Below are 15,227 nucleotides of genomic sequence, written 5' to 3' on the forward strand. Positions count from 1 at the left end.
TATTGTCTTCGGTTACCGCGATAGTTACTCATGAAATAAAACTATGAAAACGGATTAACGGATTATCGGATTATGTATCTTTACAGCGTTCGTGGTCAACGGGTGACCCGTTGACCACGAACGCTGTAAAGAGTTCGAAACGTCGGGATGTATTATAAATTCAATATACGCGATATAATCCGTTTTCATAGTTTTATTTTAATATTCGTGTGGGTTGTTAATTTTGCTCCATAGAATATTGCAAGATACTAAAATTATTATTATGTCTATATAAAATCTGTCACTCTCTCTTTTTGGGCAATGGGATTGTGATTCATGACTCTCGTGAGTTTTACTCGCTATGTGAGTTTCTACACGCTTCTTTAGTTGTTTTAAGTGAACTCCACAATTAGAGCAATATATAGTGGAAGAATCATCACTGTAATTTAGACAAGAATATTTCTTTATCCATTTGTTTATCGTTTTTCTTTTAGAATTAACCATTTTAGTAACACGGCACCGGAATGACTTATGAAAACTCAAGCGTAATCAATGACATATGTAACGTTGGCGTGATTTATTTTACTGTGGAGATGCAAAGAGGTCAAATGTTACAGAATAATGTCAAAAGGTGGTGATCATATGCGAAAGATTCGATAAGATCGATAACTGGAATTATCGATGATACACAATGGTCAATCCCTCTTGAAGTTTGATTTCTGCTATGAGAATTCCGCTCCCTGCTAATCACTATACGGTAGTTAGATGTACACAAATGCCGCCAGTAATCTCTTTATACTTATAAACACTTGATACAGAAATACACATCACAACATCGGACTTTTATGAAACACCATTTCTCCAAATAACCTCAAACGAGGTCAGCACTAATAAGCACCTAAACATTGAAATAATAAATCTCCACCCCCCCTCCCCCCTCCCAAGGAGGCCGTGAGTGTCAAGCGATGATAGACGGCGCAACATAAACCTGACGAGACGCGTTCCCGCTCGGAATGGCCCAACCGAGTCCTCTATATCACTTTTATTACATGCCATCTTCATTTTCATATTTCATATTTGCATTTCCACCCTGCCCCCCTTCCCCTTTTAAGCTTTTTCTGTGTAATCGCCCGCTGCGCGACGCGGTCAGAGAGTGAATCAGGGACTTATAGTTTTAAGATTTGACGGCGATGCTTTATACTGCCCAGGTAGCAAAATGACGTCAGGGACGTCATAATGACGGCATTATTACGTCATAATGACGTCGCTGACGTCATAATGACGTATAGATGCTACTGGGGTGGAGGTGTTATCTATAGCTATGTATAATACATATATTTTTTCACTAGACTTATATTGACCGGGATATGGACCGTGATTATCTTTTGTATTATCCGTGATTATGTTTTGTAAAGGTAATTACGGTCTATATCCCGGTCAATATAAGTCTAGTGAAACTAACCGTGAATCATTCAAAACTCAATTTTTTTTATTTATTAGAATGTACGAGAATGTACGACACATAAGGTTTAACGAACTTCAAGATACTGAAAGCATAGAGTAACTTATACTAGAGCGGTACTGTCATAGTAAATTTTGTAACCCCAGTAAATTCACTGCCATCTGTCGACACACTTTGAAACTAAAAATAAATATTTATAAAAATACGATAAAATGTATTTAAATATGGATAAATGATTTTTTTTATTTGCATTAATTATTTTTATGATTTTGACCCATGTTCTTACACTGATATGCGTTAAAATTATAAATAACAAACGAAACAGTCAACGCCCTCTATACGAGTGTAGGCCAAAACTAGTGGCGCCATCTGATCGAGAATCAAATTTTCGTGATTTTCGAGGCACGTTTTTTCCTTAGACTGTATCCATCTATTGGTGATACAATGTCATTTCTTACTCGTATACTCATATACTCATATGCTGTTACAAATCACTACACTACTATGTTTGCTTAGATCTTTAAAACTACGCAACGGATTTTGATGCGGTTTTTTTTAATAGGTAGAGTGATTCAAGAGGAAGGTTATCATATACAATTCGTAAAGGTTTTGTGTAAATTACTTGAACTACCCGTGCGAAGCCGGGGCGGGTCGCTAGTAGCAAATAATTTACGGCATATTTAGATCACTACGGTTTAAATAAATGGCTTAATTGTTGTAACACAATGGAATCAATTAACTTAAGAGTAATTTTATTTTACTTTATTAGGTACACTAAACAGATATTGTACAATATCATGAGAAACATACAATTCACATTATGGCTTAAGAACTAGCACGAAATCCAAAACAAGTGTACACAGTATGTTTTACAATTCAGCGGACATGTTACAAGTTAATTTAACTATCATAGCTACAGTTAAAAAAGTAATTGTAATTACAGGTGCATTAACTATGTATAATTTTTTTTTGCAATTTGCCCCTGAGCGTATAAGTAGGTAAGTACGCTAAATCCATAATCATATTTTTGTGATAAGAACACAATTTACAACACCCATGTTGTACACTCGCATTATTCTGTGCTATCTAAGTATCGACTCTTACAGCTAAAATTCTAACACCGAAACCAGTGACGAAAATTTTTAATTACCATAAAGAAGGCTTAACCGGCGTAGGGTCAGCAAATTCCGAGCAAACACCGGCTTAATAGAGCGCCCTAACTCCGCGTAAGCTTTTTGATATCTCCGATACTAGTGGGGGGAGCGTCGGCAAAACAGGCGAACTGAAATTTTCATTTCTTTAAGCCATCAGATTTAGTATTTAATAAATACTTATACATTACATATGGTGCTACTTTCTCGCACTAGTGCGACAAATAGCACTTTTCGTGCATATGTCGAAAGTTTAAAGGGACATATGTACTGTAAAACGTTGTACGATACACGTGCGAATAGGAAATTCGCAACTCGTGTCGATTTAAAACACTCCCTGCGGTCGTGTTTTAATTTATCGCCACTCGTTTCGAATTTCCTCTTTTCCGCACTTGTATCGTAAATAACTATATTGTAGGTCAGAATACACAGTGAATGATTTTCCATAAATTAAGTTAAATTAAATAATCATTTATTTTCAGGCATGGCCCATAGAAGTGTTAGTAACAAAAAACATAAATACTAATGTTAAACAGTACAATTAATTAAAACCTACCATGCAAATCAATATACTTAGAGCTAGGACTAGGGCAATACAATACCGGGTGAGCCGTACACTTTGGTAACATCATATCAGTGATCATATGATCGGTGTTTGTGAGGTGGGATAAAGTGGGAAAGATCGGCGATAGAGCATTCAATGTTAGGGTTTCTGGAAAACTTTAAAACAATTTACTTTATTATCATTTTGACATCATAGCGTATGTTCTTATTCTTTAAATTGACGTTGAGGCGATCGTATCATAGCAATAACACATGAAATAGAGATTTTGAATATAGAATTGGCCTGAGAAAGAAAAGTGCAATCGACGATAAAAAACTGTAAGGTGCGTTTGGGATAAGATTGAACGGGTTTTTCATGCGGGGTAAGATGAAAAGTCGCCCGTAATGCTTCGGCATATGGACGATTTTTTGTCTTACCCCACATGAAAAACCCATTCAATCTTACCCCAACGCACCTTACCCCAACGCACCTTAACAAAACTTGAGTTTTTGACAAGATTTTAAGAATGATTCTGCTATCGGTAGGTGGTGGTGTTTAGCGCGATCTTTACGGCGCAGCGGTCGCGTACATCAGCCAGACTGCACCTGGGTGCATCTGCATGCACGCCTACAAAAACACCACGTACGGCGAGATTCTGTGCGAGTTGTATTAGAAATCACGGTATTTTACTACATACATACATATAATCACGCCTATTTCCCGGAGGGGTAGGCAGAGACCACGGATTTTCACTTGCTACGATCCTGACATACCTCTTTCGCTTCCTTCACTTTCATAACATTCCTCATACACGCTCGCCGGTTTAGGGTGCTCTTGACCTGGCCTTTCTTCAGGATTTCCCCGATCTGATCAGAGAAAGTCCGCCGAGGTCCGCCCCTTCCAACTCCCGTTTCTACCTCTCCCTTACACTCTCTTTGTTAGCCTTCTTTTACTCATTCTTTCCACGTGTCCAAACCATCTCAACATACCTTTCTCAATTTTACTATTAACGAATTATCACTTGGGTGCATCAGCCCGATTGCACCTGGAATTCCGAGTGAAACACGAAAGTTTTCACTACACTGATGCGAGGAAAATACAACTCAAACTTGAGGGCTGCTATCGTTTTTGTGCTCACCAGTTGGCGCCACTGTACATGTAGGTCCAGAAAAACAGATCTCAAAATTCTTATACGTTCTAATATACACAAAGGTATTTTAACGTCTTAATGTTTCATTTTTTCAACCTGCTTAATTTTGCATATATTTTAGTTGGCACTTTTTTTAAACCACTAACATTTATTGAGCTATTTCTGTTGTTTACCATGATTAATCAAAGATGGACAAAGATTTACCAAAATTATGAATCAGGAATGAATATACCCGATAAAAAAGCTTGAAACATAGAGTAACTTATACTAGAGCGGTACTGTCATAGTAAATTTTGTAACCCCAGTAAATTCACTGCCATCTGTCGACACACTTTAAAACTAAAAATAAATATTTATTAAAATACCATAAAATGAATTTCAATATGGATAAATGATTTTTTTTATTTGCATTAATTATTTTTATGATTTTGACCCATGTTCTTTCACTGATATGCGTTAAAATTATAAATAACAAACGAAACCGTCAACGCCCTCTATACGAGTGTAGGCCAAAACTAGTGGCGCCCTCTGATCGAGAATCAAATTTTCGTGATTTTCGAGGCACGTTTTTTCCTTAGACTGTATCCATCTATTACGGAGTTATATCTATCTTTGGCTTGAAACCTCCCAAACTTCTATGCATTTGACATTTTGAAAGACCTCCATCTACACTAGCGCCCCTTGCGGCGAAATTAAACGCGGTAGCCTTCATTAAACGTTATTAAATATTTATCATTCCGACCGGTCTGGCCTAGTGAGTAGTGACCCTGCCTGTGAAGCCGATGGTCCTGGGTTCGAATCCCGGTAAGGGCATTTATTTGTTTGATGAGCACAGATATTTGTTCCTGAGTCGTGGGTGTTTTCTATGTATTTAAGTATTTGTATATTATATATATCGTTGTCTGAGTACCTACAACACAAGCCTTCTTGAGCTTACCGTAGGACTTAGTCAATTTGTGTAAGAATGTCCTATAATATTTATTTATTTATCATTCAAAATCATCACTTAAAACCGGACAAGTGCGAGTCGGACTCGCACATGAAGGGTTTCGTACCATTACGCAAAAAACGGCAAGAAAAAACACGTTTGTTGTATGGGAGCCCCCCTTAAATATTTATTTTATTCTGCTTTTAGTATTTGTTGTTATAGCGGCAACAGAAATACATCATTTGTGAAAATTTCAACAGTCTATCTATCACGGTTCATGAGATACAGCCTGGTGACAGACGGAAAGACAGACGGACAGACAGACAGACAGACCGACAGAGACCGACAGACAGACAGCGGAGTCTTAGTAATAGGGTCCCGATTTTACCCTTTGGGTACGGAACCCTGAAAAAATAACTGCAATCAAAAAAGTTAAAAACAATGCTTCAGATTACTTTGCCTCACATGTGGGTAAAGTGCAACTTTCTTATCCGTCTTTGAAGACAGAGCCTTTACGAGCGGGTGTGATGAAATAGTTATTTGTTATACAAGGGTGCAAAGTTGTATTTTACCCGCGAGTGTAGAATTGAAACACGAGCAAGCGAAAGGATTCTATAGGTGAATCCTAATATAGAATCCTGAGCGTAGCGAGTGTTTCAACACACGAGAAGTAAAATACATTTGCGCCCGTGTGTAACACAAAACTTTTCACCTCACTATAGCGAGGAAAGTGCAACATCCACAGGCGTTAGATCATCTTCATCACTGGAATCACTCATTTCTTTACGATATTATAACAGAAAACTCTGCAAGTTGTGTATTTTTACGCGAGTCGGTGAGATAAGGTTTTAAGTAAAAAAATTGTTGACAATGTTGACATTTCTGATGTATGAAATGTCAACGATGCGTTTTGAAATTGCATCGACTCAACTTGTGCGTTCAGAATTATATTTAACATCATTATAAAAAAACAAACGTTTCTTATGGAATTTTAAGGTTTATGACTTAAAATCATTAAATAAAGCTAAATTTGGTATTTTTTATCAGATTCTCAAACCATTTATTTAATGATAATTAATATCGAACGAACCATTATCATGAGCGTTTTACGTTTTGTTATCTGTCAAGCTACTTAAACACGCTCCATCCAAGGTCAAATTACTTTCCCCACTAGTGGATAAAACGCGTTTTTCCCTGCTTGTATTGAAGGATAAACGACAACTTTCCGAGCTAGCGAGGGGAAAATTAAATTAACTCATTATTAAGGCCAGAATTACACTTGTAAGTTTTACTTACGTAAGTAGGGACAAAGCTATTTGCTAGAATGAGATAACGATATTCATATCTCATTCTGTAGTATAGCTGTGTCCCTACTTACGTAAGTAAAACTTGTGTGTAATCCTGGCCTAATACAATGAAAGTCACGTTTAGTTATTGAGGTAAAAGTGACCCGCGCGATCACCAAATCTTCCGTCGCAAGTTTCGCTTACATAAGCCCCTTAGGACGAGATGGTCTATCTCCAATCTGAATATTAGACCCCATAAAAACTATCCTGATACGATCTCGAAACAAAACATTACTTAAAAATTTCATAACAAGTTCGTAGTCCTCTATGGCCCTGCGCTGCGCTTGCCAAATCGAAAACTGAGCGAACGAAAACGCATATTCCTATGGTAATTTGCAAACATATAGGCCATTCGGATTGCTAGGGTTTCATTTTAAGGTCTATAAATTGTTTTGAACTGTCTGTGACCTGGTCTAGTGTTAGTTGTGAGACTTGTGAGAATTTTCATTTGTAAATCCTTTTTCAGCTCTGTACCCCTTGTGTAAATTTCATTCGATAGAGTGACGTGACGTTAGTGACGTACCGTTTGTGTTAAGTGTAATTTTTGGTGGAATTTTGAGTTTCCAAAACGTCCCGCTTGGCGCGCTGTTCAAAACCCAATAAAAAAATAGACATGCCAGAAACGAGCTCTCGTCACGCTATGGAATGAAAACACTAGGCGTTGGTCTAGTGTTAGTTGTGGGAAAAGATGAAACCTTTTAAGCTTAGAATAAATTTAAAAGTCGAAAAATTACTGCCTTGGGTGAGACTTGAACTCACGGCCTCTGGATCGATACTCCAGCGCTCTGCCAACTGAGCCACCAAGACCTCAATCCATAGTCAGCAAATCTTCCCACTATATGGGTCTAGGGGACCCTAGCGACATCTACCGTAAGAGTGTTACACTTCTTAAACGGCCACCGGAGTTCCAAGTCATATTGGAAATTCACCAGTTACGATGTGCTACCCATTCTAAATTAATTTTTAACAAGCAGAAACGTCTGCGATCGATGCTATTAAGCTTAGAATAAATTTAAAAGTGGAAAAATTACTGCCTTGGGTGAGACTTGAACTCACGGCCTCTGGATCGATACTCCAGCGCTCTGCCAACTGAGCCACCAAGACCCAAGAAGAAGAATATAGTGGGAAGCTTTGCTGACTATGGATGAGGTCTTGGTGGCTCAGTTGGCAGAGCGCTGGTAAAAATTAAGGTTTCATTTGTAATTTCTTTTTCAGTAGGCCGACGAGCACATGATTGACGCGACAGTATCTCGCCGCGAGATAGACTACCCATCTTTTACTAACTGTATGAATTAAAGGGGGACGGGTAGTTAAGTCTATGTCGCGACGAGATACTCTCGCGGCAATCATGTGCTAGCCCGGATGCTCTGCAAGTGCAAAGCTACAGAACAATTCGAACTTACACTGACATAACGTTTTTACTGATTATGAAATGATTAATAATATTATAATAAACTTCTAATGGATATTAAAACCAAGCCAAGTGCGAGTAGGACTCGCACACGAAGGGTTCCGTACCATTACGTAAAAAACGGCAAAGAAAACACGTTTATATGGGAGCCCCTATTCTGTTTTTAGTATTTGTTGTTATAGCGGCAACAGAAATACATCACCTGTGAACATTTCAACTGTGTAGCTATCACGGTTCATGAGATACAGCCTGGTGACAGACAGACAGACAGAAAGCGGAGTCTTAGTAATAGGGTCCCGTTGATAGTCCGAATAGGCCCCACGTTAGTTCTGTGTCCCCACGATATGCGGTATTACGTATGGTCGGTATAAACACACCATTACACACACCTGCTCACTATTTATGAGCTCCATGTGTGTGTGTGTGTGTGTGTGTGTATGTGATGATTTTGTTGATGTATGGATAATTTTCATTGAAGATAGGTTGCACGCGTTGACACTTGCAGTCCATGTAAGGCTATCTATTATTATTTTAATTCTGTGGCCTTTATGGGTGAAACGTCGACCAAGCAGTATCTATTGTGGCGGCCCTTTAAAGTTTATTACTAATGTTTTTTTTATGTCGTTGGCGTCGTATGTGTTGCCACCAACTCATAGTATGAAGTCAGGTCCCCACTGAAAACCAGCGCCACGGATTACCGCGGCATTATGCTGAGTCCTATTTTGGCGTCCAATGTTTTTTTGTCTGTATGTTTCCTTTTCCATATATGTATAGGTAATCTGTTCTTTTTCTTACCTAATACCTACCTCATAAGGTTGCAAATGTTGTAATACGTTCCGCCCTAAATAGGTACATAAGTACATACTTTTTTTTAAGGCGGTTCCCTGAGCCAGAAGGCGAAAAATCTCCTTATATGATCATGTGTTTCTACTCTTAGAACGCTCGCTCGCTCGTGCGCTCTTATCAACGCCTCTGCGTTGATATTCTTAGACGTGGAAATATATGTAGTTCTTGACTATATTATCTTTGATAACATAGCTTCGGATACACGAATTATGACACTTCGCTCGATACAATTAATTCTCAAAGTAACCTCTAACTCGGACTTTTAATCAAACTTTACTCGGTTATTTATTATGTGATACTATAAACAAAAAAGAAGAAAAAACAATCTTAACTTAAATAGTAATTTCATAGCTTTCGAATTTCGATATTGTAAGGTAACGTTTTTAAAATAAATAAAAATCGACAAATTTCGATCAAAATTGACATTTGGCGCGCATTAATCTTTCCCGTTCTTTCTTGCGAAATGTGACAGTGACAGCGGCACCCGATGGAACGGCCTTAACATCGGTGGTCCGCAGATAATGTGCATTATGGGACCCACTGACTATCAGTCCGCCGGACGATATCGGCCTGTCAGTTAGAACAAAAATTTGACAGCTCCGAACAACTGACAGACCGATATCGTCCGGCGGACTGATAGTCAGTGGGCCCCTTTACTGTCTCCTCTGGCTCACACAATACATACTATACTATGCAATAGCTTCTGCCCGCAATTTCGTCTGCGTATTATGATGATGATGGATAAAAACCATGTCCTTCCTCGGGCCTCAAACTATCTCCATACCAAGTTTCATCTAAATCGGTTCAGCGATTTAAGCGAACAGACAGACAGTTAATTTCGCATTTATATTACTGTAAGTTATAGGTAATTGTTACATTGCTAATTACCTTACTATCCTACAGAGTTAGTCCCTATTCATAGTGTTGTGTTCCTTCCGGTTGCCAGAGCTCAACGAAGGTGCGGGTTGTTAGGGTCGGCAACGCGTATGTAACACCTCTGGAGTTGCGGGCGTCCATAGACTACGGTGACCGCTTACCATCAGGCGGGCCGCATGCTTGTTCGCCACCGACGACGTAGTATTTATAAAAAAAGGTCCTTACAAAGAGTTGATGTCTGTATCAAAGATCCAGCCAATCCCAGCAGCACACTCGAAAAAGTATCTCATTGTTGCGCGGGCCTTTATCAGTGCTAATATTTAGGGATGTACCTGTTAGTTAGCGACTAAATTATATGGTCACCGATAAAAAAAAATACCGACAAAAAGTATCATTGTTGTGCGGGCCTTTATCTGTGCTAATATTTAGGGATGTACCTGTCAGTTAGCGACTCAATTATATCGTCACCGACAAAAAAAATTACCGACAAAAAGTATATCATTGTTGTGCGGGCCTTTATCTGTGCTAATATTTAGGGATGTACCTGTTAGTTAGCGACTCAATTATATCGTCACCGACAAAAAAAAATACCGACAAAAAGTATATCATTGTTGTGCGGGCCTTTATCTATGCTAATATTTAGGTATGTACCTGTTGTTAGCGACTAAATTATATGGTCACCGATAAAAAAAAACAACAAAAAGTATCCCATTGTTGTGCGGGCCTTATTTATTTATGTGCTAATATTTAGTGTTGGACCTGTTAGTCACCTAGATGACATTGTTAACGACAAAAATAATTTAAGTGTGACATGTAGCACGAGCTTTTATTACAGTAATCGTATTCGTTAATATTTGTGCCATCTTCAACCAAAAGGGTACTTATCTACTTATTGTCGCTTGTCAGTAAGGCGCTATTTCAATATAGCTTCTATTAGAAATCAACCTTATCAACAAGCGACAATGTGATACCTTTTGGTTAAAAACGTCACATTTAGGGGAAAACTTGGAGTTAGGTACCTACTAACAAAATTCACTGACAAAAAGTACCATATTGTTGCGCGGACCTTTATCACTGCACCAGCTAATATTTGAAAAAGGTGTGTCATGTGGTGATAGTCGCTGGCTTTTATATTTATACAGTCAATCAAAACAAATAAAGTGTCCAGGACAAAAATTATACAACATTATTGTCGTGAAAATGAAGACTGCATTGTTTAAAAAAAATCTAGACTTGCTATAAACTAGGTATGCAAATTGCATTTTTAACCACAAAATTTAACCTTGCCGGATTTTTCTTACGAAAAGTTTTGACCAATAATTAAAGGCCATGGTCATATAAACACATGATACGTACAGATGTAGCGTACAAGAACATTCTTGCCATTTCTCGCATTCACTCATGGTGGTTCCGAAAAAACTAAACTTCCAATCAACCGCTTTGTCGGCCTTATTCGAACTTTAAGATACGTCAAATAATAGGTCTAGATACAATATAAACCGGATACCTATGTCAGTGTCAAAAGTGACGTTTTTGTTTGAAGAAACGTCACTTTTGACACTGACCTATCCGATTCATATCGTATCTACACCTTATTTAAGTCCTATTTTAGATTTAAGCTAGTTATTTATTTAGTTACATAATAACATTTATTTACATACAAGATATATACAGTGGTACTACGTAAACGAAATTAATAACTAGCTTAAATCTAAAATAGGCCCTTGAGGCATTGTACCAAGGATGCTGGCAGCATTTCCCCGCTGTATCGCAATGCTGATACGTTGTGCGAGAAAGCCGCCAGCTCTTCGGTCACCAGTTACGTCAACCAGACGCTTCGCGATTTCTGCAAACAAATTATGCGCGCTGGGACCCCATGGACCTAGAGTTTCAACTCCAAATGGAATGAAATGATACTCTCTACCGAGGCTCTTATATTTATTACGTTTTAAAATTTCGGCGCTTTCCGCCGCTCCGCCCGCTTTTACATTAGTCCGTTGGAGGTGGGACGGTGCCAGTATGTCTACGCAGGTAGCATCCCACACCAACATCCGTCCCAAGCTCCAAGGAACCAAGGATATCCCATCGGGCCTCTTGCCATCATCTCTGATAATGCCAGTCGGCTCCAGAAGAGCGGGTACATTGATGGTGGCAAGAGACCGACGGATTATGTCATTAAGCGACGCATGTCTTGAAAAACGGCCGGCACTTTTTTGACAAGATAATCCATGGTGTCCCAGTCGGTCCACGTCCGTGCCACAAGAGCATATGTGTGGCGTACACACCGAAACCCCGAGTCGCAAACCAGTCGCCAGTCTAAGGGAGGCCGGATCCAAGAAAGTACCAGTATTAGGCGAAGGATGGGCATGTAGCCAGTAACCCGCTTCCCGGGCTCCGACCGCCAAAAGCCTCGCGCGGTCTGGACCTGTACAGTTGTTTAGGAGAATATTGTAAGTTAAATCACAGTAAACATTATCCCAACTCCTTTGTGAATTTGGGTTGTCTGGAAATTGTTTTCCCGGGCAAGCAATTTTAAAAGCATTTTTGGCGTCCTCAAAGCCCGCAATCTCACAGTTTGTGGGCAAAGCCCTTAAAATATTTCCTATGAGACCAGACGTGCTATGAGTGGACGCCAAAAAGGCTGGGGAAGCCACACTCGAAATTTTGCGAATTCCTAAACTTCCAAACCGAATAGGGAGGGACGCTTGAGACCAGGAAGGCTCACTTAGCTGAATGTTTAGAATCGTCTCTAAACTAATTTTGATCAAATTATCTAAAGGCGACAATAAATTTTGATGTTTCCAAAAAGGTCAGCAGCGGAGCACATATGTAAATTTAGGGACAAAAAGACAAAATTTAAGAATCACAAGAGCATAATGAGGGCTAATTTCGAGTAAGCGATTCGTGTGACTATTTAGTTTAGTATTTGTATTGTATTACCTCTGTATATTTAATTATGTAAATAAATGGTTTTTACCAACACACAGATTTGAATAATTTGACGTATCTTAAAGTACGTATCAGGCCGTATATTTTTGTCGATGCCGACTAAAAGTTTTCCCATCCCTAAATTCCCACACAGAACTACTCACGAGTCGGAATTAAAGCCTTTCTTAAAAGCTAATCTTAGGACAAAGCGTTATTACTGGCCCCGGGGTGTGGGACGGGGCTATTGTTTATTTTAATTTTTCCAAGTCTAGGCTTTTTCACAAGACAATACACTGAATGAGCTTTTTAATTAATATAATATCGGTACTATACCTCGTTTTTTTAGCATTAGAAAAAAGGTAAAAAATCTTGACATGTCTTTTAATTGAAAAACGCTTTAAAATAATAGTAACTATTACTTTTTTTTTATAACCTGTAGTATCCCACTGCTGGGCAAAGGCCTCTCCCTTAGATTTCCATGACTCCCGTTGTTGAGCTGTTTCCGGCCAGTTATTAGTGAAGGTGTCTAAGTCGTCCCGCCATCTCCGCCTGGGCCTGCCACGTCCGCGCTTCTTTTGCGGCATCCACTTGGTGGCTATACTAGCCCACCTATCCGGATGCATGCGGCAGACGTGACCTGCCCAGTCCCACTTCAGCCTAGCGGTCTTCTCCCCTACGTCAGCTATGCCTGTTCTGGAGCGCAGTGTAGTGTTTCGGATGCGATCCATCCTTGTGACACCTAAATTGCTGCGCTCCATTGCTCTCTGGCAAACCTTCAATTTGGACTTCTGACTCTCGGTGAGCGACCACGTAGGTTAGGACAGGCAGAATACACATGTCAACAAGTTTACGCTTTAGTGACTATTACTTATGAAACTAAAATAATGTAAATGATCACATGTGCATAATTTGTTACATATATATGTTATGTATTTATTTTTCAAAAGTGTTTGTGTGTTCTCGTATGGGCCGTTAGAGATTATATTTCGTGTTAACGTTGTTTTCGCCTTAATAATAATAATAATAAGCCCGCAGGGCAGCTTGTGGCGAGCTGTTGGGGAGTGACGACCCCACGGACCCGAGTGCTCCAGAGAGTCGGTCAGGGTCTCCGTCTCCGGCGTGTCTTCGTCGGTCGGAGTGGACCCCAAGGGGACCCGCAGGACTCTCAGCTCTGGCTTGCCTTCATTGGCCGTCCAGAGGGGAGTCGTAAGAGTTATATGCTCCAGGGGTGGAAGTGTTAAAGGGCATAACGCCGCGAGTAACTTCGGAGAAAGCGCAGCACACCTCTCGACACCCCTGAGCCGCTCACTCCGGTGTTGCGTCTGGCCATCTTTACGATGGCGCATCAGGTGCCCATCTAACGAGTGGCGAGTCACCGCCTGCCTCGATAACTTGTGCAAGCAATGTTATGGCAGGTGTCCGGACTTCTTTGTAATAGCCCAGTCTTTTAACCACCCAAACTTAAACCATAGATCAGTACTCTGTCCATACTCTCTACAATAGTTTCCAATGCCTGCTGAAACCGGTTCACGGATATCTATTGATGTACCCGTGAATGGGTTCCACCAGGCGTTCTACATGACATCAAATCTCTCCAAACGGCCTCTACGTGTTGGATCTATATCCCCACGCACGCCTTATAAATGACCGGGCTCGAAAGACCCGGGAGTTTTAAAACGGAGATACACATAATAATAATAATAGCCTTTTATTTCATGCAATTTAACATAACAATACTTTTTTTTTTTTTTTTTACATTTAACTGCATAGCAGGTACAGGTAACATAACATGCAAATAGTATCTACTTATGTATTTATAAAAAAAAAAAAAAATTATAAGTAGTAAATTTACATTTACATCTATCTATAGTAATAACTTTTAAATTTTAATTATTTATAATATTTTTGAATTTTAATTATGATTTAATTATTTCGCCTTACCGAGGTTCAAGTTATCGAGGTTCCACTGTATATTGTATTTCCCGCGGACAGTTGGACACTGTTGTCATTCCAAACCGTGACAGTTGACACAAATGGAAAAATGCCCATGGACAGAGCAGCTAATTTCCGCCTTCAGCTGCCGACGGCGGTTTGATTAGCTTTGTTTTAGAGAATATCGACAAATTACTTTAAATTTTCGGTGTAGCATAAGCTGTTAAGAAATAGTTATTTATGCAACAAGTGCGGAATGTGTATGATTTCCGACGAGTGGAATGTTATTCACGAGCGAGCAAAGCGATCGAGTGTATAAAGGAATACGAGTCGGAAATCATCTTTACGCACGTGTATCATACAATGTTTTACTATGCATTGTGCGAGTAAATAAAAAAACATATCATGGCAAATAAGTTTAATTATTAAAAGGAGTGTTTTAAATCGACACGAGTTGCAAATTATTCAAATGTTTTATTCATGATAAACTTAAAACTAAAAAAAATTACCTATTCGCACGTGTATTGTACAACGTTTAACAGTACATATGGCCCTTTAAACTGTCGGCATATGCACGAAAAGTGCTCTTTTCCGCACTAGTGCGAGAAAGTAGCACCATATGTACTGTAAAAAAAATTGAAAACAAAAAGCATTGTAAAGTATTAAAAACAAAA

The 15,227-nt window shown here is 39.2% G+C and overlaps 1 long non-coding RNA gene across 2 annotated transcripts in view; it reads left to right on the top strand.

The window, feature by feature from the left end:
- The window catches only part of LOC134741966 (uncharacterized), a 323,784-nt gene that overhangs the window by 106,653 nt on the left and 201,904 nt on the right, over nt 1-15,227 (top strand). The window contains exon 1 of one of the 2 annotated variants that reach the window (XR_010127913.1): nt 9,753-9,781. The exons of the other annotated variant lie outside the window; for it this stretch is intronic. This is a non-coding gene — a long non-coding RNA (uncharacterized LOC134741966). Of the gene's footprint in view, nt 1-9,752; nt 9,782-15,227 lie in introns of those variants that run through there. 2 annotated transcript variants of the gene reach the window in all.

Source organism: Cydia strobilella, chromosome 6 (assembly GCF_947568885.1).
Source record: "Cydia strobilella chromosome 6, ilCydStro3.1, whole genome shotgun sequence".
In the NCBI taxonomy this organism is placed as follows: domain Eukaryota; kingdom Metazoa; phylum Arthropoda; class Insecta; order Lepidoptera; family Tortricidae; genus Cydia; species Cydia strobilella.